The 25460-nt window shown below is 41.2% G+C and overlaps 1 long non-coding RNA gene across 1 annotated transcript; it reads left to right on the plus strand.

The window, feature by feature from the left end:
* Positions 1-18457: 18457 nt before the first annotated feature.
* LOC120321483 lies at positions 18458-19063 on the plus strand. Its single transcript, XR_005561112.1, has 2 exons — positions 18458-18735; positions 18792-19063. It is a non-coding gene; the product is annotated as an uncharacterized LOC120321483 (long non-coding RNA).
* Positions 19064-25460: the final 6397 nt, after the last annotated feature.

Below are 25460 nucleotides of genomic sequence, written 5' to 3' on the forward strand. Positions count from 1 at the left end.
CTGCGGTCCAGGAGACCGCGTCTAATTTTATAATACATGTTAAACAGATGAAAGGTTAATTGAAAGGAACCACAAGTTTCGACAGCCCGCGCAGCTAATGCTTAGCTTTTAGGGGTTGCAACCCCACAACCCCACGACTTGCAAAGAAGGGGACTAATAGGAGACTGTGGTTTATCCCCGGGGATTTTGGTTAAAGTTAAAAGTTTTCGCCGAAATATAAATCACCAAATGGCTTCTCCCCTGACTGACTGAATGTCCATGAACCCAGAATCCATGTAGGGTCTCAAATAATTGTATGTAGGTGTAGAACATACCGCGACTTTGTGTAATTACCAATTAAGCTCAAGTCCCCGATGCTTTCTAATTTTCCCGGCCACTCTACTGTTTCCTTTGTCTTTTCGTCTGCCGACTTGACCTTTTTTTGCAATTACCTGAACAAGAAATCTGTAAAATCAGGAAAGGCAGCAGATGACAAGGATTGGCCAGCGGTAATTTTACACTTTTTTTACTTTCTAAATTAAAGTAAATGGATTGGAGAGGGTATGGATTAGACCATCAGCCCTTGCGTTCTTATAAAACGAAATAGTCACTTTTAATGAAGTTATTGTATTTAATGAAACATATTTCTCTCTTCTTAATTTACGTTGAATATTAAAATAATAACTTATCAAATTAAGTGTTTTAAAAATAATTTTTGAGATACAAACTTACTATTTAAAGAATTCCTCTGAATAATGTTCAAAAAGTTCTTGGCCCGATAGGTCACTTTTAAATTGGCTTTGGAAATGTCTCCTGGCTTCGCAGAATGACAAGTTCATAGCCCTTTTCCCAGTATATCCTCTTATATTCGCGCAACTTATGGCCACAGGGCATTCGGGTTTTCTGCCATGGCCATTTCCCTCGACCACGCCCCCAAAGCGACCGCGCACCGCCCCCTCTTATCTGCCGCTAATTTGCATTTCTAACCATTTCGCTCTAGCCAATTCGCGTCATTTCTTATTTGAAACAATGAGCCCAACAGCAGCCAGAACAAATAGCGGAGAAGAAGTCATTGTGCCACGGCTTTGCCGGCAATAAAAGACTCCGGAGACAAAAGAACCGGGCCAAAAGATAGAGAGAGCGTGTCAAGAAACTTGGACCCGGACCCACAGCCGGAGCCGTAGTCGTAGCCGGAGAATGGGTAAGAAAGCCAGAAGAGAAGTTGGCGTAAAGCAGCTTAAACAATCAGGACTGCCTAATGGATATTGACACTTTAATGCCCTGGCCACCAACCCAGGCTTCGATTCTGATTTCGAAAACGCACTGGGAAAAAAGGCAACTTCAATGTATTAATTTAAATAGAAGATAGATAACCTTTGAATATATATTGTTCTACTGACACAGTAACCCACAATCACTTTTTCCATTCAAAGTAGCTATTTCCCTTAATCTTTCAAGAGGATCGCTGCTTTTAAATGTGACATTTTTTATGTATCTAACCCAAATAAAAATAGAAGTAACTTCAAACCCTAAATGAAATAAACAATTTTAAAACGCTGGGATACTCAAGATTCTCGTTCTACTTACCCCAATCTGTGCCATTTTCGCTCCGTGTAGATTTCAAATTGCCATTGAGGTGGGGAATCCCCGCGAGGGAGGCGGAATCCATCCGTGCAGATGTCCTGCTCTAATTCGGTTCGGCTTTCAGCTAGCTCTCCGTGGCACATACATATTTTTTGCCTGGGCCGCATTCTTTGCTTTAAACAAAATTGCAGTGCCGAAATTAATTATAGAACCGCCGCTGCCGAGCCATATTTAATTAAACGTGGACATTTTAAACTTGGAACAGCCGAACGAACCACTGAACCACCGCACCAACCAAAGAACGTGGAGCCAAAAGGCGTAATTAATTAGTGGAGACGTGCCAAATAATTGCGGCAAAAGTAACTTTTTTCCTTTTTACGGGGGGCGACTCCTTTATAATTTCGCTGGTCAAGGAATGTTTCAATTACGTGTATTGCTGATGGGCGATTGGGTTGGGTTGCTGGGGTTTTGGGGTTTTGGGGTGCTGCTTGCAGCACGACTAACCTTCGTTGCCATCGGGCCAGGTGGGAATTAATTAAATTAGCAGGCGTCGTTTTGGAAAAGCGTCGCGCAAGGACTGAAAATATTCTGCACCTTGTGCCGCTGGTCTCCTGTCACTCAAATCGGTTCCTTGCCACAAACGGTCCTTTGCCAACCGAAAATTGCTATAAATGGGCGAAAATTCACATACATAAACTCCACATCCGCTGGCTGAAAACCGAAAACGTCATTTCCGACAAATTAGTCCACTCAACTGGGCCACGAACTCCTGCATTGGACAATTTCAAATCGGTGGCCACGATTTAAGCATATTTCCTGGTTTAGAATGTCAAATCCTCGCTGTACGCCCCATTTGCCGACAAAAGTTTCGAAAGCGTTTCGAAATTGACCTCTTTCCATTTGCCTTTATGGCTGTAAACTGAGTTACATGTCACCTATGAACATCGAACATCCATATTGATTTCTGCTGCTCGTTACTTTTAATTGTCGCGCCTATTAATTGCATTGCAATGTGTTATAATTAGGGGCGCATAATGAACAATAAGACCCACACTTAATCGACACCTCTAATGAGAATGCAGAGGGGTATAAATGTAATATGCAAATTTAAAAGGATTCCACTTAAAGAATATGAAGTATTTCTAGGCCTTTTAAGAGCAAGTCCAATTTCAAGGCATTTTAATCGCAAGTGATGTGTGCTAAATATGTTGCAGGTTTTATTTTAAGTAGATCAAAAACTTTATTTACATATAATACATACGTTTATAAAATAATAAGTCATAATATTACCGCAAAAGTTGAACAAAACTTATGAGCTTGCTTTTTTAAGAATGTTTTAAACTAGACTTTTAAGTTTTACCTCGTACTTTTTTACGGATAGATTTAAAGTTTTTTTCCGACGAAAAATTGAAACCGGAATCAAATTAATGAAAATATTATAGGGTTGGTGAAAACGTTAAAAACTGGCTTGGGAAAAACATATTTGATGCATGCACCAATAAGTTGTAACAGATAAAAAATAATTGAATACTTGTACCGCATTGTATAGGATATAGCAATTTTTGTGGAATAATTGAAACACTTTTATGGCTGCTAAAAAATGCGATACTTTTGCATATTGGCCGCGCTTTTCAAGTCCATCTGGAAATCGGTTTTGTGCAATCCTTTCACGGACTGCAATCCGTTTTGCACTTTAACCATTTTGTGGGCTGGGCCGCGACAATGGGCTCTTTATGCAGAACTCTCGGGGTGAGAAATAGATGAATGGGCGCCAACCTTTAACCCCATTGTGTGCGGGCGTCCATTTTTCGCCTATTTTGTTTGTTTTCTGCGCGAAAAAGCGAAAATGTTGTATTTTTTTTTTGCATTCTTTGCATTTCGCGCACTCGCGGGTCACGTCAACGGAAAGTGCACACTTTTGTTGTGCACACTGCCTGCCGCCGACCAGCAACATGAAAAATTATTTACATAAATATCCGCGCTGTCAATTGTGTGTTGTGGCATGTAAAGTGACAGTAGCAGCGCAAAATGGCGTCTCTGCCACCGCCACCGCCGCTGCCGCTGCCGCTGCCTCAGTCGACGTCGCTGCCGTACGTGACTGCACACTTTTTTCGCCACTCGCCGCCCTCGGAAATGTGGGCGGGGCTATCAAATGCAAATGCATTCTGCATTCGGTGCACTTGGAGAAACCACTATTGCTTACATTCTTTTTAAGTCATAGCTTGAAACATATTTATTTAAATACATATATTTAAAAATAAGATACAAATACGAAATACAGATTTCTTGACCAGGGATATACCACTAAGCTCAAATATTTATTGTAGTATACTTTTCGAAACCTTTATAGACTATTTTCTAGCTCAGGTCTCAGTTTTTTAAGCGGTTTACGAAGTCTAAGTATATTACCCACACTAATTGGTGATTAAAAATAATATTTTACTAAACAACAGGCTTAAACCAAAAGTTGAGAACTAAATGTTTATGCAGGAAATAGTTAATATGTCGTATAAAGCAAAAGGATATTTTCGTAATGTAATTTAAACTGAAATGGTTTGTTTGTATGATTTTTAACTTTCTTTTTAACATATCTCTTTTTCTAACATAAATTTCGATCGAAAAGTATGCATGTTGGTAACCTTTTTTCTCCATGTGTGCGTGAATGATGGAAGCGGAGCGGGATGCTGTGCGGTGCGAGGGGGGAATGCGGTGTGTCAGTGGCGGTCAGACGTCAACGTTATGGCTGCCAAAGTTTTCAATTTTCCACTTAATTGCTTTCAATTAAGCAAAGAGTCCTCTTTAGTCCCCCACATGCACTGAACTCAACTGAACTCAACTCAACTCTCAACTGGACTCTACTCGAATCCTCGACTCAAGCCCCACCCCCCCTCTTTCCATACATTTGTGTGTGTGTGTGTGTGTGTGTGTGTGTGTGTGCGTGTGCGTCTCGTTATGTCCGTTCAATTAAATTACACACTAAAGCGCTGCGCTGCCGCAGAGTCCTGCAGTCCTGTAAGTCCTGAGAGTCCCGCCCGTCCGTCAACCCGGCCAGTCAGTCCATCCAGCTCGTGTCACAGCCCCTGGAAAGGACCTCGCCGCATTGTTATCATTGTCAAGAAGCTGCAGCACGGCCTTTGCTGCGATTGCCGCAAAAACACGCTTCGCATCGGAACAGTGGGCCTAATAGTTGGATAATACATAAATATATTGAATATTAAGTAATTCAATTTATAATACCAAATCCCACTTTATTATGCTCCCTATCATATAATTTAAAAACAGGGCACAAGTTTTTTAGAAAAACGAGAAGAACTTATATTCATTCAACTTATCTTAATTCTAAAATTGGTAAATGAAAGTAGGCTTAAATGTATGATAATATAAATGACAAGATTTCCAAGGCACTTACATTTATTACTTCTGAATATTTCTTATTTTCGTTTGCTTGTCTTATAACATATTTATTGATTTCAGTGAGCCTGACTTACAAATTATGAAAACGCATTCACATTTATTACCTCATTTTCGTTCTAAGTTGTGCGTGACTGGGTGTTTCATTGGTAAGAACTCCTACAATTAGTCGCCTTTTAATCGAGTTACGAATTGCAGAATAAACATTAAAGTGAAGCAGTTCCATAATCGTTAGCTTTCCTTTACCCAAGTCGTTTGTTGACCTGCCCAATCCACTGTGCACCCGCACAGTTTGGGCCCTGTGAGTTTGTTGTTTGTTTGTTTGTTTGTTTGTTGGCTGCTGGCCGGGGATGCGTTGTTGCGTGTTTTTGACAGTAAGCGGGGCATGTGGCGCCTTGATTGTTGCACTTGCCCCACCGGAGCGCGGGGCCAAAGGTCATCCCTCGCATGAAGCGAGATGCGAGCAAACAAATGAACAAATAAACAAGCAGAGCCACGTTAGCCCGCTCCAAAAGCGGACGACTGCCCAGATCCTGGCTCCTTTGAGCCGGCCATCTCCCATTGCCCAATATGCAAAGGAGCGTGTAATGCTACCGTCTGCACTTCCCAAATGACCCACCCTTTTTTTTTTATCAAAGTGTACAGGAGCGGTCATCAGGTAATGATACAATTTTATGAATTTTAATTTTAAGTTTTAATTCTTTAAGTTGGAAGATCTCTCTAGCTTTTGAGTAGAAATGATCGAATCTCTGTAGCATGAACAGGTTAAGACTAGAAGATTTTTAAAAACTAACCTCCCAAAGAAAAACACTCTGTATTTAATGTTCACACTTTCATTTAAATGCATTTTCTCTGCTTAAAATTATTAATATACATATTTGACAAAAACAACTTCAAAATTGGTTGCCACTTTTAAGTAAGTTATGTGGATAGTGGCCTAAAAAATATAACATTTACAGGCTTCTTTTTTTAGCCCTACTATAATTCTGACCACAGCTGTCTGAGAGATGTACTTACCAACAAGTGCTGCATGCGGTTGGCTAATGCTGGGGGAAAACTCATCCTTTCCACCCCGCAACTGACCATGTTGCACCATCCAAAGAGGCCCCGAAAAACCATCCAAAACAACCGAAAAGCACCCTGAAAACAGCCAAACTCCCACCCGCAATCAGTCACACAGATACACACACAGGTGGAGATTTCGGCGCCTTTGCAAAGGGGCCAAAGGATATTTTAATTACATTTACGCAAAATTGCAAAATTGAATAAAGCCATGGTCAGGTGGGAGAAAGTGTGTGGGTGTGAGGGTGTGTGTACGGTCGGATTGCGATGGTGATTGTGGTGGAGAGTGAATGGAGGTCGAATCCTTTAAGCTGCAATGTAAACAAGTGAAAAGCATTACTAAGACAGCAGGAAATCTGTTTAAGGTTATTAAACAACCATGACGGGCTCTGGATGCATTTCATTTTGGCCCCCATCTCCCCACTGCATGTAATTACAGTGCGTAGGAGAAATCCGGTAAATTGCTCATTTGCTGCGAAGTGAATCCGGGGTTGTGGCAGGACCGGAATCTGGTCAAGTGTGGATAAGTCCCGAACAATGGGGGCTGCCGCACCAAGATTGATTTGAGGGGAATTCGAAAGTAACACTCAGGACGCAGCCTACGCCAACTTAAGCATTCCCTTTGAAAAGGATGTCTGTGTGATTGCAAATGGGTTTGGGTTGTCTGCAGCGGATTAACTCGCTTTACAAAGGGATATTAAATTAACTTCCACAATGTTTTCAGATTAAACAAGCATTAAGAAAGTTTAAGTATCCTAGGTAGAACTTACTTATGTATATTATTTTCTATTTTTCTAATTATATGAAAAAATGTTTAAGTTGTAGTCTTTTTTTGCATGATTTAAGTTTCTATTGAAATATATAGCTATAAAGCCAAACTAGAAACTCATATTTACGGCTATTAAATTCACAAATATTTTCTTATCTACTTCGACTCGCAATCTTCTGTTGCGAACTAGTGAGACTATAAATCCGTTGGCAAATTTGATTTCGGCCCATTCCGTTGGCCGCGTAGGTAGGACACATTTCAGCACTTACCGTTGGTCAGTGGGGGTCTTTTTGGCCAAAACCCACTTCCCACTTCAGGGCCACCTACATGCGGCACAGCAGTTGGCCAGGTCCACAGAAACCAACGTGAAGCGAATCGGAAACCCCTGCCATTGGAGCCCAAACAGAGAAAAATGTGGCGTAGAAAACAAAAAAGATAAAATAGGTTTCCTATATAACAACTTGTTCTACGCCGGTAATTAGAGTTTATCTAAAGATTTACCAACAATTTTTATTGATTGCAATGATCACTAACTATTGCTTCATTTTGTTCTAATGAGTGACCCGTTTTCACCCTTTATTCAATAAGCTCACAATTGTTTTTATTTTTTTCGTCAGTGCAGAAAAACCGAACCCCACTAAGGCTGTAAGCCTAATCGAACACGTTTCATATGACTGCGGCGCTAAAGATTACGTTTTAATCTCTCCGCATAGCCGTCTCTTTCTTTCGCCACTCGCCCTCTCTTTCTTCATGCAGTATCTAGCTTGGCAACTAATCAATGCCCCATCCCCTACTTGATTTTAACTTGCTTGTAATTGGGCAGCGATAGAGAGATTCGACCGGCGACGACAGCCTGGCGATAAATGTCCGAAAAATTCTAGCCGCGTACAATTGGGTCTCTCTTTCCCCCACATCTGCCGTCCCTTTCTGGGTGTGTGTGTCGTCCGCCGGTGTGAAATTACCGTTTAATGAAAAAGACTCCAACAGCTTCCACCTCGAAATAGGAAGGAATCGCATACAAAAATAAACAGTCAGTAGTATATGTGACCAGGTGTGTAGTCGAAAAAACTGAATGGGTACCAGATAGTGCAGGTAAAACAGAGTATTGCAAAATGCAAAAGTCTCACTAACTGTCCGTTAGTCTGTCCGTATAAATGTCGATATCTTGGGAAATATTCAAATGGTTTTTTTGCCAATACTAAAGATGTGCCAATAACATTAATATCTGCCTAACACTTCTTAAAGCTGAGTAAAGGGTACGCGATAGCCGATGAAATGGATAGTTTTTAAATAAAGTTGAAATTTATAGAGACTTAAAGTAACTAAGAGTTCGAATCCTATGCTCATGCTGCAGTGTATCTTAAAGAAGTTTAATTACAAGTGATGCAGCATTTTAATTAAATTGTTTTACGATTTCTCTGAGTGTGATGTTCACAATCTGCTGGATAGCTGGATCTGCCGCCCGGTCCGATAAAGTTATGCAACATTCTTGAGGGGGCCGATTCTCCGACGCCCCTGGTCATGATTTCGGCCATAGTCGGCCATAGTACTCACAGTCGGAATCAGAATCCGCCAAAGAATCCGAATCAGAATCGGGGAGCGCGCGTAGGTAGTTAGATATTTTCTGCTGAAATGCGGGAAATTGCCACCGCTTCAAACTGCCATACAAACGCAGCACGTGACTAGGTGAAATAAAATGAGAAGCCATCAGCGGATGGCTGCGGATGCCCGAGGTTCAGTTGGTCGGTTCGGTTTGGTTTGCAGTTACAGATACGGATAGCACAGCGAAAGATACATGACGATACAACATCTTATTAGTTTTTAGTGGCGCGTTGCCGGCTGCTAGATGGTTCAAACATCCAACTGCAGTAGCAGTAGCAGAATTTGCATACCCGTCGGGCCAATATTCCGACTACAGGCTACCGTTGACATCTTATTGCATTCCGCAGTGTCACTGGCTTTATTGCTTTTTGCCCGGAACTGCACTCAAGTTTGGATTCTGACATCACACGTATTTTATATTTACTACATCAGTAATTACCTGATTTTAAGCCTTGCCTTAATTACTTAGCTCTGTGAAGATATTTTTGGCAAATGACTTTGCTGTTTTACCTATAATAAACCTAACCATGTTGTACTAGAACCATTGTAATTTTACATCCCTTCTTACAATCTTATATAAGAGCGTTATATTTTATAAAAGTGTCAGATCTTCTTATTCTTTTTCGCAATGAATATATTTATTTTCATATTAAAGAGATTTAGGTTTGCTTACGTTATTGATTCATCTATTATTATAGGTTATATAAAAGATTTTAAAACACAGCGGCCTAATAGTTTCATTTAACCTTGGTGGTTACTGGCATTATTTTAAGTTCTTGTTATCACATTTCAAATAGCCATTCGTCACAAAACATTGGCTGTGTACCTCATTGCTGATTATGCAGACCTTTTAACCGGCTACTGCCACGTTCAGTGATATCTAACCCCTTGCAATTGCACTACCGACATTTCGGGCCAAAAAGAAAACCCTATTAACCTCTGCAACTCCCGATGTTAACTAGAAACGGCGGGGGGCACTGATATTGGGTACAGTGGGCAGTGGTAATGGTCACTTCCTCATATCATCCTGCTGTTGCTGCCGCTGCTGCTGCGATTGGTGTTGCTTTTATTGCAGCTGCCTTCGACTGAAACTCCGGTCGCACTTTGCACAATTTACGTGCCCATAAATTACCATTAATTAAATATTTCTGCGCTAATGCCGTCCGAGTGGCGAGCGGTGAGCGGTGAGCGGTGAGCGGCCTCCCTTTCGCGGTAATCACGGCGACTTTCGGTCATTCCAGGGGACAGGGAAGTGGACTCCTTTAAACCGACAAGTGACACAGAACGAAAGATCCGAGATTGCACTGGAAAGAAATGTATATTATTATATATAAAATGATGAACTTCATACTAGAATTATATGTTTTTTTTACCATATTTACCTGAAAATATGTTTAAAGCAGAGGGAATTTTAAGTAAATTATATTAAATCTATGAATTAAGATTAAGATGTATTGTAGTCCTAACCACTATTTTTCCGCCTGTACAACCTCAAGCCAATACAGCTAAGGACGTTCATTAGGCTTAATGTAGCGGAGCAGTCGTATAAAGAGGGTTCCTCCGCCCCTCCCTTTTTGCATATGACAAACGCGCAGGCGCGTGGCCTCAACGAGATTCCAGGCTACCAGCTCCTCGGGGCCTTTAAATTTATGGAATTATGAATAATATTTTAAGAGGGCCCTGAGGACGGCCACCGGGCACTGAAACTTGAACTTAAGCGCGACTGTCCGACTGCCCGACTCCAGTGGAAGTTGAAGCTGGACTTGAAGTTGAAGTTGAAGTCGAGGTTGAAGTTGGGTTAGTTCTGCTGGCTGATTGCCCGCGACGGTGACGAATCGATTGATGTCTCGCTTTGAGTTATCACGTCGCTTGTCTTCGGCAACTTTTAACAAGGCCTTATCCCTTACGCACACTGAGCGAAAATGTAGCTAGTATTGGAATTTGACGTAATGGAACGGACATATGGCAGTTTGTGCCTTGTAAACTGTTTATGAGTATTACATAAAATTCAATAAATTGGTAATTCTTTATTTCTTAAATGCTTGTCCAAATATGAAATCCATAAGATATTAAAAAATATTAAAACAAATTCAATATCATTACAAAACCTTTCTGAACCCAAAGACATAGAGGAAATATTGTTATTTATTCCTTGAGACTTATTCTTAGTAATAATGTGTGCCATGATTTAAAAATGTAGATTGCATTGGTTGAATTTTTCCGAGTGCACTCACATATACCCACATAGATTCCATATCTGTTCTTGTCGTGCGCTGCATTTTTGATGAAAATCACTTATAATCCCATCAACATTCCCCATCTCGCTCTCCAATTGAAAGTTAATGTCTTGTCTTCAATGGGAGTGGGATTGGGATAGGAATTGGGATTGGGATTGGGAGTTGGAGTGGGATTGGGGATGGGACTGTGAGTTTTGGGACTCCCTAGAGGGGGAGTTATGAGTCGGGAGGCCCGAAACTTCCAATTGTGTTTGTGTTGGCTCGTCGTCCGTGGCTTTTTATTGATGATGTCTTTGTTTATTTGTTGTTCTCATGTTGTCGCAGTGTTTGTTGTTGCTGCTGCCAATGCCGCCGCTGTTGTTCTTGTTGGACGCGCTTCAGCAATTTGTTGTTAAATATATCAAATCAAAAAAGGAAAAGAAAGCCAAGCAAGCAGAGCAAGCAAAGCCAACGCAAACACATCAAACGCCAATGCCAAGGCAGCAGCGAGCTCTAAATAATTACCAAACAACATCCGGTGCTGCGTTACGGAGGACTCCGAGGGGCATGCCCCCGGATTCTTCCCTCCGATTCTCCCGCTCGTCCAGAGTTGACAAAGTGCTTCACTTAATATCGCATGACGCTTCCAATGATGGCATCGCGCGAAAGAACTCAGATGATTCTTCTTTCGGTATTATAAACACATTTACTTCAACGAGCGGGGGGCGAAGAAAGGGGGAGAATTCTTCTAGCCGAAGGGATTAGGGGCATGTTTAGTGGCAGCAGATGGGAAAGGAAATTAGGTTGGGCTCAAATAAACGCGATACTCGGTGCAAGTTATGTGATCAGGCTATTGAGTTGATAGGATAATAAACATGTATTTATAACTATACAGTCTCGGATTCTAAGTTTCAGTTTAATTATGGGACAACCAGGAAACTCTGCTTTTAGCTTCCATAACATTGGATCGACCATATTTAACTAATTTATGATTATTGGCTAATATCCTAAGACAAAAAATGTAAATTATAATAAAGCTATTTTAATAATCACCATTCTAGTTGTACAAGCAGTTTTTATATTTAAACCCGTAGCTTAAACAAACATAAGTAAGTGACGCCAATAGTATTTACATAGCCCATCAAAATAAAAAAATTGTTGTACTCCTAAATCAATTTGCAAAACATTCGTACCCGTATTGGATAGGGCTGTAAAAGTATTCCCCTATTCCATAATAAATATTTTTGGTAGTTTCCCTTAAACCTTCATATTTATCCCACAACATTTACTATAGTTACAAGACCATAAATCTCTAACCAAACTTGTAAACATTTATCTACACCATATATCATCGTGTCGTGCATTTGTCATAATCTTCAGATCGCAAGGCAGTACGCTTTTGTAATTGCCTTCACTAATATACGACTAATCGCCATATAATTCACGCGATTTGGCAGCTGCCACGCCCCCTCCAAAATAGAAATCTCGAAATGCTAAGCGCGAATTCCTTTGACAAAATCCACGCCATATACGCCCGCCCCTCAGCGTTTTTTCCTGTCGGTTACGGTATTTGTTTTTCGTTGACATTTTGCCATATGATTTCCATAAGCTGCCACCAGCCGCACAAATGTTATGGACAAGTATTGGACCCACTCGCACATGTTGCTGCTTATTTTAAGATGCTATATGCGGCAAATACTCGTATACCCAAACTCGCACAAGTACGAATCCGGCAGATACAAATACAACAAATCCCCGACACCGCAACGCACTTAGTTACCAACTGAGGCAGAGCCAGCGACGTCAGCTTGCAGTGACAATTGTCAATGAAGTTTCCGTAATAAATTTTCGTCTTTGGGCTGTCTGTGCGACCCTCCTTTTCCCGCACTTCCCCCGCATTTTCCCCCTCTCCCCCTCCAGCGACACTCCCCTTTGGGGCCAGCGACTAGCTCGACACGTTTGTCGGTTTCATTTGTATCTGTGGATTTCTGGGCGGCAAGTGATGCCAGAAATGTAATCCAAAATCTGGAAACTAAGAGGATATGTGCATCCATTGAATTTATTAAAGGTGTTATCTTATAATCGTTATGAGTTTTCACATATATGTACGTCCTTAAATAAGGCATAAATAATACTGGTATAGTTTTATAGACCATTTTTGGAATGGTCATTCCACGACCGTGCTCCTAAATTAATAATAATTTAATTAATAATTCATTTATATAACTAGCTAGAAATGGCCAAATTGACAGCACTGGAGTGCATAATTTTTGGTTGCATGCAACGTGGACCGGCAAGAAGTTGAGTCCACGGCTCGTTTGCCACGCCACGAGGATTTGGTGTCGCGGCTTTTTATGAGGATCAGCTGCAGTTGCGGCCATATAAAACAAACATAAGATGGGTGAAATCTATGGCCGATGCCCGACCGAACTCCCTATACCCTCTACTTACTATGGATACAGCCTCTTCGGAGGGGGATCTCTAAATTGCTGGTGCTGTGAGCCAACACTGAGTTGTTTACGATGCTGTAAATCATGTGACAGATATGTGCGAACTAGTTTCAGGTGTCGGGTTAGAAGTGTACTTAAGTAGCTACGGATATAGCAATATTAAAATTCTAGCTCTTTATGAATAGGAAATTGTGATCGGCTTCCGCTTTTCTCTTCTTTTATCACTTCATTTCATGTTTGTTTCTTAAAAACATGATTGAGTAATTATCCTAGTTTAAGAGTGCTAAGGATTTATACAGGATACATTACAAACTGGGTTTCTAATCCACATTAATCCAAATCAACCAATACTTCTTTAAATTTCTTATATATTTTTAAAGTTTAATCGTTTGCCTAGCAAACAGAAGTAACTGCTGAATGCCGTGCTAATTACGACATACTGAGATGTCAAGATCTTCCCTGCAGTGATAGTACCCGCATATATAGGGAATGAAATAAACACTCGACTCGATTCGCATGGCGGCTGAATGATGGCAGAAGTTGGTCTTTTAATACGCAAAATTCACAGCATTAATTACACTTGCGCGAGTCGTTCGCGATGTCTTTGAAGCAGCTAACAACATGGCTGCCCCCGGAAAATCCAACACCATATCGGGGGAAATGGAATGGGAACGGGAATGGGAATGGGTATGCTATAGTGTGTAGTATGGGCATGGAAATGTCCAGGCAGCGTTTCCCACTCAATTACCTTGACGCTGCGCCCGCTTGTGGCATAAATCATTTACCATAAAAACGTCGCCTTGTCTACACTTTTCCTTTCATATGCCAAAAATAAGCAAGCGCTTACGAAACACCCGAATGGCGGGGGACTTCTGCTCCTCGGAGAGGTATTCATACCCATTCAATAATATCCAGCACGGATACTACAGTTTTTCCGCCCACCCCCACAACCCGCTCATGCCGTATGTAGCATGTTTTCAATGTCTATTTTTGGGCGTCGCACGTTGCTGTTTTACTCTTTTTTTGGGATAAATGTCTAAAGCGGAGAGTCTTGCTTGTTTTGGCCCCTCGTCACCGATTGTGTGGCATTCATAAATATTCCCAGGCGAGCGTTGAAAAGTTGCCTCGACCAAAGTTGGCCACAAATTGTTTTCCATGACTGTTTGTCTGCTGTGGCAGTGTGTGTGTGTCGCCCCCTGGCGGTGATTTTGCGCAACTCGCTGCACGCTCCATAATTCAATCAATTAATATCATTATTATTATTGACTGCCCATTGTTTGCCCGGCCCTGACTCTCGGGTAATTAATTACAATAATTAGAATTTAACAAGCCATGTTTTGGTGGATGCCTCCCAGCACTCACCTCCCCCAATTCCCCCCAATTCCCCCCAATTCCACCCAATTCCACCCACCTTTTTGGAGCAGCTGTCGGCCATCATCGTTGGGAATTGCTCTCCGATTTCACTTCCCTTCCGATTTTTTAAGTGAAACCATTTGCAGAGGTCACAAATTTGTTCAGTGAGGCAGGCATTCAATTTGTTTATTTTTTTGTTCTATTTGTTTGTGTGTTATTTCTCTTTTTTGGGGAAGAATTTGTTTCTCTTGGGGGAAATCAAGCGTTCCCCGTAGTAGTTCCCTGTGAAATGCGTTGGACTAGTTGCTCTGTTTATATTTGTATATTTGAGACAAATCAAATGCTTAAAAGATCGAAAAAATGTGTTTATAATAAGGCAGCTAATGGGCTGAAAACCACGAAAAAGGGGTCTGGGGATATCTCTTACATGGGGGAATTTCGGGTCTTTTGTGGAATAAGTATGTTTCGTATCATAGCTCGTGGGAAGTTGAGTTAGAAAGAAGCCATTGCAACTTGAGCACCGAAATTTAAGGGATTACTTATGGGTCTACCCATGACGATTAATAAGTAAGTAATTAATTCAAGCAAAGAGTGTTTGAATATTTACTAGAAAGGTATCCTAAGCTAAATAGCTGGAATCGAAAAGTTTGATATCCAACTTACCTCTAAGAGCGTAAATTTCTCCAGAACAAATGAAGTGCTTCCAAGGAATATCAACCCCATACCTTTTATAACTTTAACATCTGTTAAAAAGATACTTTTACGGTCTCCCTCAACCAATTAATGCTTCGTTTGAATACCCAATAATCCTGCTGTAAGGATCTCATTAAGATTAGGGATCTTTCATCAAAAAACTATTAAAGAAGCCAACAGATTTTAAGAGCCCTAACCCCAACATCGATATGTTTGGTGCGATGGGATTGGATTAGGTAAGGTCCGGTCCGTTCATTGGGGTATTCCTATTGAGAGAAAGGTAGAAGGGGGGATCTTCTTGTTGGACTTCAGCTTCGAGTTTGCGTTCACTTTTACCCAATCGATCGCCGTGTTGCCCAGAAGCTATAAACTGTTTTGAGTAGGGACACTTGAGGCAACAGCTGGCAGCGTGGTCTTAATGACTTGAAGCGAACCCGTTACGCCCCGTCCAGATCCTAAATGGTTTCTCGGTCCGTCCATCCTGGGCCGCATTAATTTATGTATAACTTATAAACCTGAGGGCCATTAACATGTCCCAATGCCGCTGGCGACTTCCGCACCAAAACGTCAAACTCAGGCGACACCTTCCATAGGCGAGAACTGGGCCCTGATGTTAGGATATATCCCTCTGACTCCGATTCCCCGATTCCCTGTGGCCTCAGTGGTTAGTTGTTTGGTTGGTTGGTCATTTTTTTAAGCCATATGTTCGGGTGAAAACGACAAGCCTTTGCAATGCTTTGCTCTCTCTCGTAAAAACTTAAAAAACAGGCCGCGCTAAAAGCAAAATTCGATTCTTTGCCATTTCCATTTCCACTGAGTAACAAACAACCGTTGCAAGATGGAACTGGCAATGGATATGGCTTTAACATTGCGAATGGGACCGGCAATGGCATTGGGAATGGGAATAAGACCAGGGCTCGATCCAGAGACCCTGACTTTAAGACGGGAACAGAGCCGAAGACCATGACCAAAGACCAAAGATCCAAATGGGCCGAGTCGTTGCATGTTTCTTACTTGATTTTCTGCTATAAATTAAAGGACTTTAATGACACTTTGGACGACGACGATCGCCAGGCGAATTGTTCGACTCGAGGCTGCGTCTGGAACTGCGTCTGTGTGCGATGCAAACTCATTCTCCATGGGTGCGAAAATGCCACGCAATGGGCAATAAGAAAATCGATACACTGAGGTGCAAGAACGGCATCTAAAAAGGGTCAGGAATAATGGTTTTCTATATATATAACTATCTTTAAAGTAACAAAAGCTTATCCGTCAACAGTCTACGGGTTTTGTAGGCTAGGCCTTCATTATGAGTCAAAGCTACTCGCATTTTAGAGTTTGAAATAAAAGTTATATGTTTATAAATCGTGATTAAGAATATATACATATTATAAAAACATCAAAACTTCAGCTTGTACAACTATGCATAAACACTATACATTTGTTAATTTTTTTTAGTGCATCCACACCAAGAGCCCTCCACCATTGTATGACCAATAGAATGTGGATTTCAGACGCAGACTGTGACTGAAACTGAGGCTCTGGGCTCGGAACGCGGCCTTCCTCGATTCGAGTGCAGGAAATTCATTAAGTGTATTTATTGCTTCGATTAAGATGGACACTTCTCACCTGCAAAAGAGGTCCGAGGTTTGAGGTCCGGGGACCTGGAGCATGGAACATCGAACCTGGAACCTGGGCACCGGATCTGGTCCGTCTGGAGTTGGTTGGCCTTCGAATTTGATTCCAAGCACAAGTCCAAGTCCAAGTCCACGACCAATGCCGATGCGATCCGTTTTGGTTCGGTTCGTTCTCCATTCGGCTGGGATTGTACATAAATTTCAAGTCTCTCACAATGTTTACACAGTGTCGCCGTCGTTTTTGTTAAGATTGGCACCGCCGAGGCTCGGGCCCACTCCCTTGGGCTGGAAGTATGCAGATGAAATCACCCAAAAACATTATGCGTTGATAATTAAGCCAAGGAATCTCAATTCTTAGTGTCAGGCTTGTCTTGTCGCCTTTTAAGTATTTGAGATGTGCGAAAGAGTCGGCAATGCGCCCCACGAAAGAGATGGCAACCAGACGAGTCGACGGCGGACGACGGCATCCAATTCACTCATTTCAATTTTATTGTTATTCGCCTCTTTTATGGCCTGGCTACATTGGGCATCGGTTGAGGTGGAGGAATTTATTACAGTTGCTGTTTACAGGATTAGCCGGGGAATCGAATCTCTGGCCGATACAGTAGCCCGCAACAGTGATCCAACTGGAATGGGATAAGATAATGTCCGGAACGATACAGCCTTCCACATTTCCCGTTGCCAACAATCTTGAAGATCTAGCAGGCAAGTGCATCTGATTGAGATACCCGATTAGGGGAGGCGTTTAAAAGCAGTGGGGATTCAGCAACTTCAATGCATTCGTATCATAAGTTTGGCGGTTGATTGCATTTACTTCCTCGCCTATCAGCTGCCCGTTACTCAGCTAGTGGGAAAGTCTTAAGTGGCTTGTAAGAGTGGGCGTGGCAACACATACTCCGTCAATGCTTGTGGAATCTGCATGTTTTATATAACAATAATTCTAGCTTTTGTAGTTCCTGAGATCTCTACGTTCATACGGACGGACAAACGGACAGGCAGATGGACATGGCCAGATCAAGTCGGTTAGTGATTTAGACCAAGAAACGCACCTGTTACATTCTCTTCAACGAAGCTAGTATACCCCTTCACTCTTCGAGTAACGGGTATGATGAGGAATAAATAACTTAACGATTCTTTTCATATATGTAAAACAATGGTCTAGAAAAATGTTTCTAATTAACTTTTATTTGATTACCTAGCGTGTTTCTTTCGCGAAAACATGTTGATTGATTATTGTGGACTAGGGGATACAACTGCAATAGTTTCCGAGGCGAGTGTTCTCCCTGTCCAGCCGTTGGACATACATTGACCCTCCCACCTGGACCGTTGAAGGAACCCCCATTTAATGTCCATGTTGTTGGTTTTATGAGTCAACAGAGCCCGGGTTCGAGAGCCTGAGCAGTTGAGGCACTTGAACGGCTGCGGCTGCAGTAAATTTAAACTTGCAATTGTTTTAATTGCCCGGGCCCGTCGTGTTCGCATATTTATGGCATAACGGAAATGAGTTAATAACAAAGTACGAGCCAAACAGACCAACAACTGAGCGGAATCACTGTCCGGACGCCAAGAAAGAATCTTGGGGGAGATTTAATACCTGACAGGGATAAACGTTCCTGTCCATCTGCGAATCCGCCCTCCTTGAATTGAATCGAGTTGGATGAGAGGAGGTGGGCTGGCGTTGTCATTTAAATGAAATTACTGTCAGATTTTACAGGAATACAATTTCGAAATTACGTCAGTTTTATGTACTCCTAGTACCTTCCATTTTCCGGACTCCCTGTGATTCCGCATCTAAGATACTTCCGTATGGCAAAAACACGCCGAAAATTCTGGTGCTCACTCCGTCGGTCATCGCGGTCGTAAAATTTATGACCATACACACTGGACAACGTAATTCGGTGTGGATATTTCAAAGAGCTTTCGGCTTTAGCGGATTAAGAACGCGTGTTGGCCGAAAAAGGGGCGTGAAAGGGGATAAGGTGTCTTACGTGTATGATATGTGTGTTTTTACAGCAGCAGATAAGTCCCTTTGTAGGTTGGGTATTTGGCGGGCCGAAAGGACGAGGCTGTTATATTTGTATGGCTTTTCAATTGTGGCCGGCCATATTGTACTTTCAGCGCTCACGGGAGTTGAATAAATCAGGAGTGATACGAAATTAATGGAAGGAATTGCAGAACGTCATGTGAAAAGGGATTTTTGGATTCATTGAATTCTGTTGCATTTATTGTAATATTTTCCACAGACTTTGTCGATTTCACATTTTTGTGTCTATTTTTTGCATATTATAAAAATTCTCTTATTTCAAATCTTTTATTACAAATTTTAGTAATTGTAACGCTACAATGGTTACTTTGAAACCATACTTTTCATATGCTTTGTAATAAATCTTCCATCTAAACTACTTTTCTGTATTTTCTAATATGGTGAAGGATATATCATATTTCTGTTAGATTTTTGACACCAAATTTAGCACTACATTTTGGGTTACACAAATCCCAATACCAGGCGGATGCAAAAATAGATTTTTGTCCCAGATTTGCAACCATGCCCAGCTTAATTTCCCATACATCCCATACGGTGACATGTGGATCATCAAAGCGTAGGCCAGAAAACCATTAAGTGTTCGCCAGGATTGCAGCCATTGAACGCCCACGCAAGCAATCGATTCACGTGCCATATTGAGTTGTCCGGATAGCCTCTTTTTTCGATTCGACATCGGACATTAAACAAATCCATTGACCGGTAACTGGTAAATGGTAACTGTGACAGGAAGAGGAACGGAAACAGCAACAGCAACAGCAAGAGCAACCAAAACCGAAACAGAAACAGAAACACACGCAAATCTTGATTGAATCAACTTAATTTAGATCAGAGCCCGGTGATTCGTGTGTGTGGTCGTAAAAAGCGCGGCATATTGGGATTGGGACCTCGGACTTATCACACGTCGGCTGTCTGTGGGTTATCCTGCCCCATCGCAGCGGTGGGTGCTGCATGTGTTTGTAAACTTTTATGACACGTGGTAGAGTTGCCGCAACAAATAACAGCAAACAGCAAGCAGCAAAACAACAAACAACAACAGTCAACGTACAACGTACATCGAATAAGGCACAACCACCGGCAAAATGGACAACGGGAACAACAAGAGTTGTTTAATAATAATAAAAACAAATGAAAAGAGCACGTAGTTGGTGGCAGCACCACCACCACAACAAAGGTGGCTATGTGGCTATATGGCTATGGCCATTGCTCCAGGGTACAGGGGTCAGTGGGTGGCAGAGTGGCAAAGTGGTGCGGCACAAAGTGTGGTGCCGAGTGGATTGCGGCTCCTATGTGATAGGAATGCCATTTTGCATGTGGCTCGGTGTGACAAAGCAGCAACCAATTACCAAATACGAAAAATGACAACTTGCAACAAAAGCGCAAATAAACAAAAAAACAACGAAATAGAAACTAACAACAAAAACTGCTACACTGAGCGAAACTCTTAGGGTTTCATGTAGAAAGCCCTTAAGTTGAATATGAATGAATATATAATATATATATAAATTCATATTGCATAACAACAATATATATTTTCCTTTATTTAATACATATGTATGTATGAATTCTACAATTATATATATTAAGAATTTATTTTATTCAGACACATATACACATATTTTTAATGTTGTACATTTGACAAAATTGAATTTTAGAAGAATTTTGTTTGTCTGCATATTATTTATATTAAGCCTCTGTTAGCTGAGCCTTACATAACGCTACTGTTTAAATATCTTGAATTAAATATTTTTCTCAGTGCAGAGGACGGCAGAGAGGGCAAAATAGGAGTTAGTAGGTGTCGCTGGGACAGCTGCACTACCAACCAGAAAAACTTACACTAACCGCAGCTCAAAACATTATCCTGTGCCGTGCCACCAATTTGGCTTGATAGTTGGCAGTTGGTAGCCTGCCCCACCGCCTTCCCTCCTCTCCTTCTCAACCGCCAGTGCCACCACCCCCCGCCCCTCTGGCAATTGACACGTTAGCTTGGAAGCTCTGGCAGCAGCCGGCACAACAACTGAATATCCACTTTGGCCAGAAGCAGCCGCACTGTCCCGTTCCGATTTAGTTGGGTTTTGGTTTGGCTTGGTTTTGTTTGCTTTACGACCATGTTGCACCTATGGACCGAACCTGGAACCATTCCACGTTCTTGGCCGAATCTCAGATGTGGCAGCGTGAGCCAAATGAAATTTTTCTTAGCTGCTTTGAGCCACCATTTTAGATGTATAATACGAATTCGATAATATAAGCTTGACCAATTTATAGTGTAATGTTATATGTATGTATGATTTGTTGAACTCTTAGTATTACATTTTTTAAAACTTTATTCCAACAACACTCATTGCATATTGTGGTGTTACTATAGAACATTTAATTTGTTGTTCTTGTCGGACTTAGAATATTTTTGTTTTATGTCAAATATTTGTAGACAAAGGCAATCACTGAACACTTTTAATTCCACGAGGTTAATCAAAAAAGCACCACACAAATGGATTGATTGTTCCGATCGCCGCAAATTCCGTTCCTGTCACGTTGACATCTCTTCCCCAATCCCACTCAAATTTGTTTGTCCCAGCCGCAGTCGTCGGTACGTGATTCCATCAAACATAAAAAGAGAAAATTTACAAAAATAAACAAGAGACAGGCAAAATCAAACAGAAACAAAAACCAAAAAAAAAAAAACAACAAAAGGAAAAAATGGAATACAAACCGACTCGAACTCGAAAAGAATTTTCAAATCGAATGCAAAAATTGTGCAAACTCGTGAATACCAAATGCTTTGTAGCCAGAACATTGGCACACCAAACTAAAGCTACAACTAAAAATTTTATTATAGGGCGACGACTTGGGGGGCGAGCGTTATCTGTCGAAAGTCGAAATGAAATCACAGACATCGAGATGGAATGGTTTCGGGTTGGGGATTAAATAGGATGCTGCATAGGATGGTGCATGGGAGTTGTAGTGGTCTCGCCTGTGTTTTTGGTCTTTTGGTCTGACGACCAATTTCTGGTCGGTGGCAAACTGAATTATATTTTGAGTGGACGCCACTCCCCTAAATGTCCCCTAAAAATCCCTCCTCCATGGCCACTTCTTTGCCATTTCAATCCCCCCTGCCGACTGTTTTTATGTGTTTTGATGTTGTCAAGCAATTAAAAATTTTGTGCCAATGTGCCTTTAGTAGACATTTTTGTTTCGTATTTCCTAGGTTTTACTTGCGACATTTATGCGATTTTCATTCGCAGTGAGGAGAGAATGGCAAATGGGGAATGCGAATTTGACTGTGTGTGGCATTAATGGCATTTTTTTATTTTCTTTTTTTTTTGTGACTCCACCCATGGGGGAAAGGATTCGGGCTGAACAGGAAGCCAGGCATAAGTGATACACATTGGGAATAAATAATTGAAAGAGCTGCTGCAAAATTTCAATGTGATTTCAATGCAACTCGGAGGAGCAGTTGGATGACAAAGGAATAAATCGCACACAGATAACCAAAAGCAATTTTCCTCAAACTTCTTTAAACTGAGGATTACCTGAATGCCTTACAAATTGATGCAAGATAATAGGATAAATGTTGAGAGAAATCAAATATGGGTTAGATTTCTGTTTGTCCTAACTTGACAGTATTGGAGCCATTTAAATGTTGAATTGATATAAACTGATGGCCCAATAAATTGCTGACATATTTTTTTAGACAATAAGAATAATGTACGGTTTGTTCGTAAGTTTTAAATAAAATGCGGACTAAATATCAGCCTTTAAGCTTTTGTTTGATAAACATTGATGGCTTAATAAAGAAATGGTTCATTTAGACTTGTTTTATTCTAACATAAGCCTAATGCCAGGTGAAAGAAGTGCCATTAAAGTGAGTACTATAATTTCAAAACTAAATTTTGCAACTTAATGAAGCCAACTTAAATCGATCCTAGAGATGCTATCCAGCTGGTGATTGCAATTTATATAAATGTCCGATATCGAAGACACTTAACTCGCGCGGAATTCACTTTATATCAACCATTAAAATTGTGGTCATTAGAACGCCTTGATCATCGTTTTGGCAATTAATGCAGGGGAATGGCTTTCGCGTTAATGTCCGCAAATCGCTTAAAATAGCCACAATAACATCACCAATAACCGCATAAATAAGCGGTCCCCAAATAGATGCGTAAAATTTCGAGGCAATCCAATATTTAGCGATCACTGCCAGCTACCTACAAGATCATTTATGGATATATGGCCCCCCATGGACATGGGTTTCTTGGTTTCTTGGTTTCTCGGTTTTGTGGTGTTGATGCCGCCGCTGCGAAGCTCAACATTACTATGCCGCTGGCAAAGTCGTTACACTTTTTAGGACTCGAAGTCTTGCCATGGAAAATCGCATTAGTTAATCCGACAGATACATATGCAAAAAGAAGCGTAAGAAAACGAAAGGAGAGGAGCTGCAATTGGAGTGCACGGAAAAGCAGTTCTTGCACCGGGAAAAAAGCGTTTTTAATGGTATATTAATTAATTTAATAAATTATATTTAAGGACTGATAAAAGCAATCCCTTTATAGAAGATAAATATTTGTGGCCATAAGGAAACAACCTTTCAAAACAAAGGTGAGATTTCCTTAGGATTAGGCTTAACAAAATGAAATCTTTGCATAAAAATTTTCTTTAAGGCAATAGTCACATTTAAAATACTTTAATTAATTATTAATATTTCTAAAATATAAATGTAATTATTTTCTCTGTAAAATGATAATAATGTTATAAAATGTAGGTTAAGTAATTATGTTAAAAATACAATATTGAATCATTCTTGAATGTTAACTATACTTTAAACGTTCTTCAGGATACGTATCTTTTCCTTTTATGATGGCAAATAAATTGATAGTATATTTGGTTTTCTGCCCGTGCAGGAGCTCTTCATATGCGAGTATGATAATTTCGTTTGAGTTTTTCCTGGGCCTTTCGACTGTGCTTATTTAACTATTACCACTTCCTTTGCCGGCAATGGTCGATGGTTTCAGCTGATTTATTGTTTGTCATACGCTTTGAAATTGCGCTTTAAATTTTGCACCGCTTCTTGCAGCTCGCAAGTTGCAACAATTACATGGCCATGGCCATGAGGCCACTGCCATTGTTATCTTACCACTTTTTTATTCTTTTTTTCAGTTTTTGCATGGTTAGTGTGGATGGGATGGCAGGGTTTCATTTCGTTTCGCAAAACCCCTTTGGAAGCCCCGCGCTATTGACTATTTTTTTTCGCGCTTAAGTTGTCGTCGTCGTTATATTCCTTCCTGTCTGTCAGTCGCTGAATTCCTGAGCCGGTCCCCAACTCCAACTGCAACTCCATCTCTTGTCGTTCGTCGTTCCTCGTTCTGTGATTTATAAAAGCACGGACGACGACTCGGCGGAGCTGGAATGATTCTTCGACGCTGGGCCCCCGAAAGAATTTGCAGCTCCACAGCGAGCGAAAGAGATGGGGCGTCTGCGAGCGAAAGAGACGGCAAGAAACATGAAGAAGCTTTTAACGAACTCTTTTCATTTGTACTTTGGTACGTAGTATGATGACATGGGTTTTCTACCCGCTCTCCACTTCTTTGAATGCCCTGCCATGGGGTATAAAAACCAGGTAATTGAGCTTGGGAAAGGAACTAGGGATGCTGGGCAGCTTTTTATGATATTTAAATGGGTATTTGTTTTTTAAGGATTCATTTGGAGTTCTTGATCGTTGTGGTTGCTTCATAATTTCCTGCCTTAGTTATGTATGATCATTGGGTCACAGATTATGCTAATATCATCTCTGCTTTTAATGAATTCATTTGTCAAGCAACTATAGCAGCATATTTAGTATATTTTAAAATATTTTAACATATTATTTTACAAACCAATTTATTATACGTGTGAAACACTTTCTGCATTAAGGGTATCCAAACATTTTTTGCATTCTCCAAAAACATTTCTCTTATCGTTTCCTTTGCTTTTGGTTATGCATATGTATCGTCTCTTAGGATCGCTCGATTCGGTATTTCTTTTGCCGATTCCCTTGATTTCTTCCAGGTTGGTTGCATTAAAATTTTGCTAAAAAGAAATTTGTGTGTGTGGCAGTTGGAGTGTGAGGTTTGGGGTCTGGGTCTTCAGATGCCTACGGCTCTGTTCCTTGACGAGAGGTTCCTGGACCCCCGAGTTTCCAGTTCCCAGTTCCCAGTTCCCGGTTACCAGATCCCAAATCCCAGTTTTCAGTTTTCAGTTCCCAGTTGTCGGTTTGTCTGGCGGCATCGACAACGACATATCGACATCGGACTGGGTGCATCGGTGAGTTGAAGAAGTGATGACAACAACGACGTATGAGCACCCGGGTCTGTGCCGCATTTAAATTTCAAATTGGTTCGTTAACATGAAGTTAACATATCTGCTAATTGCTGATTGCCAAAGTCGCTCGCAGCCAGAGACCCAGTCCCAAAGAGGAAGCTCCGTTGCGAACCGTACCGAACTGAATGGAACCCGAGCCCGAGCCAGAACCCCAAAGATCCGAGAGGGGAGCAGTTGCCCAGATGCCCAGATACTCGTATTCGGTTAGCAGCTACCAATGTAGTCCGGGGCAGTATCTTGATGCCTCTGTGCAGGCAACGGCAGCATCCCGTCCTCAACAGTAACAAGTTGGAGCACTAGCTGGGG

Source organism: Drosophila yakuba, chromosome 3L, assembly GCF_016746365.2.
Source record: "Drosophila yakuba strain Tai18E2 chromosome 3L, Prin_Dyak_Tai18E2_2.1, whole genome shotgun sequence".
NCBI lineage: Eukaryota > Metazoa > Arthropoda > Insecta > Diptera > Drosophilidae > Drosophila > Drosophila yakuba.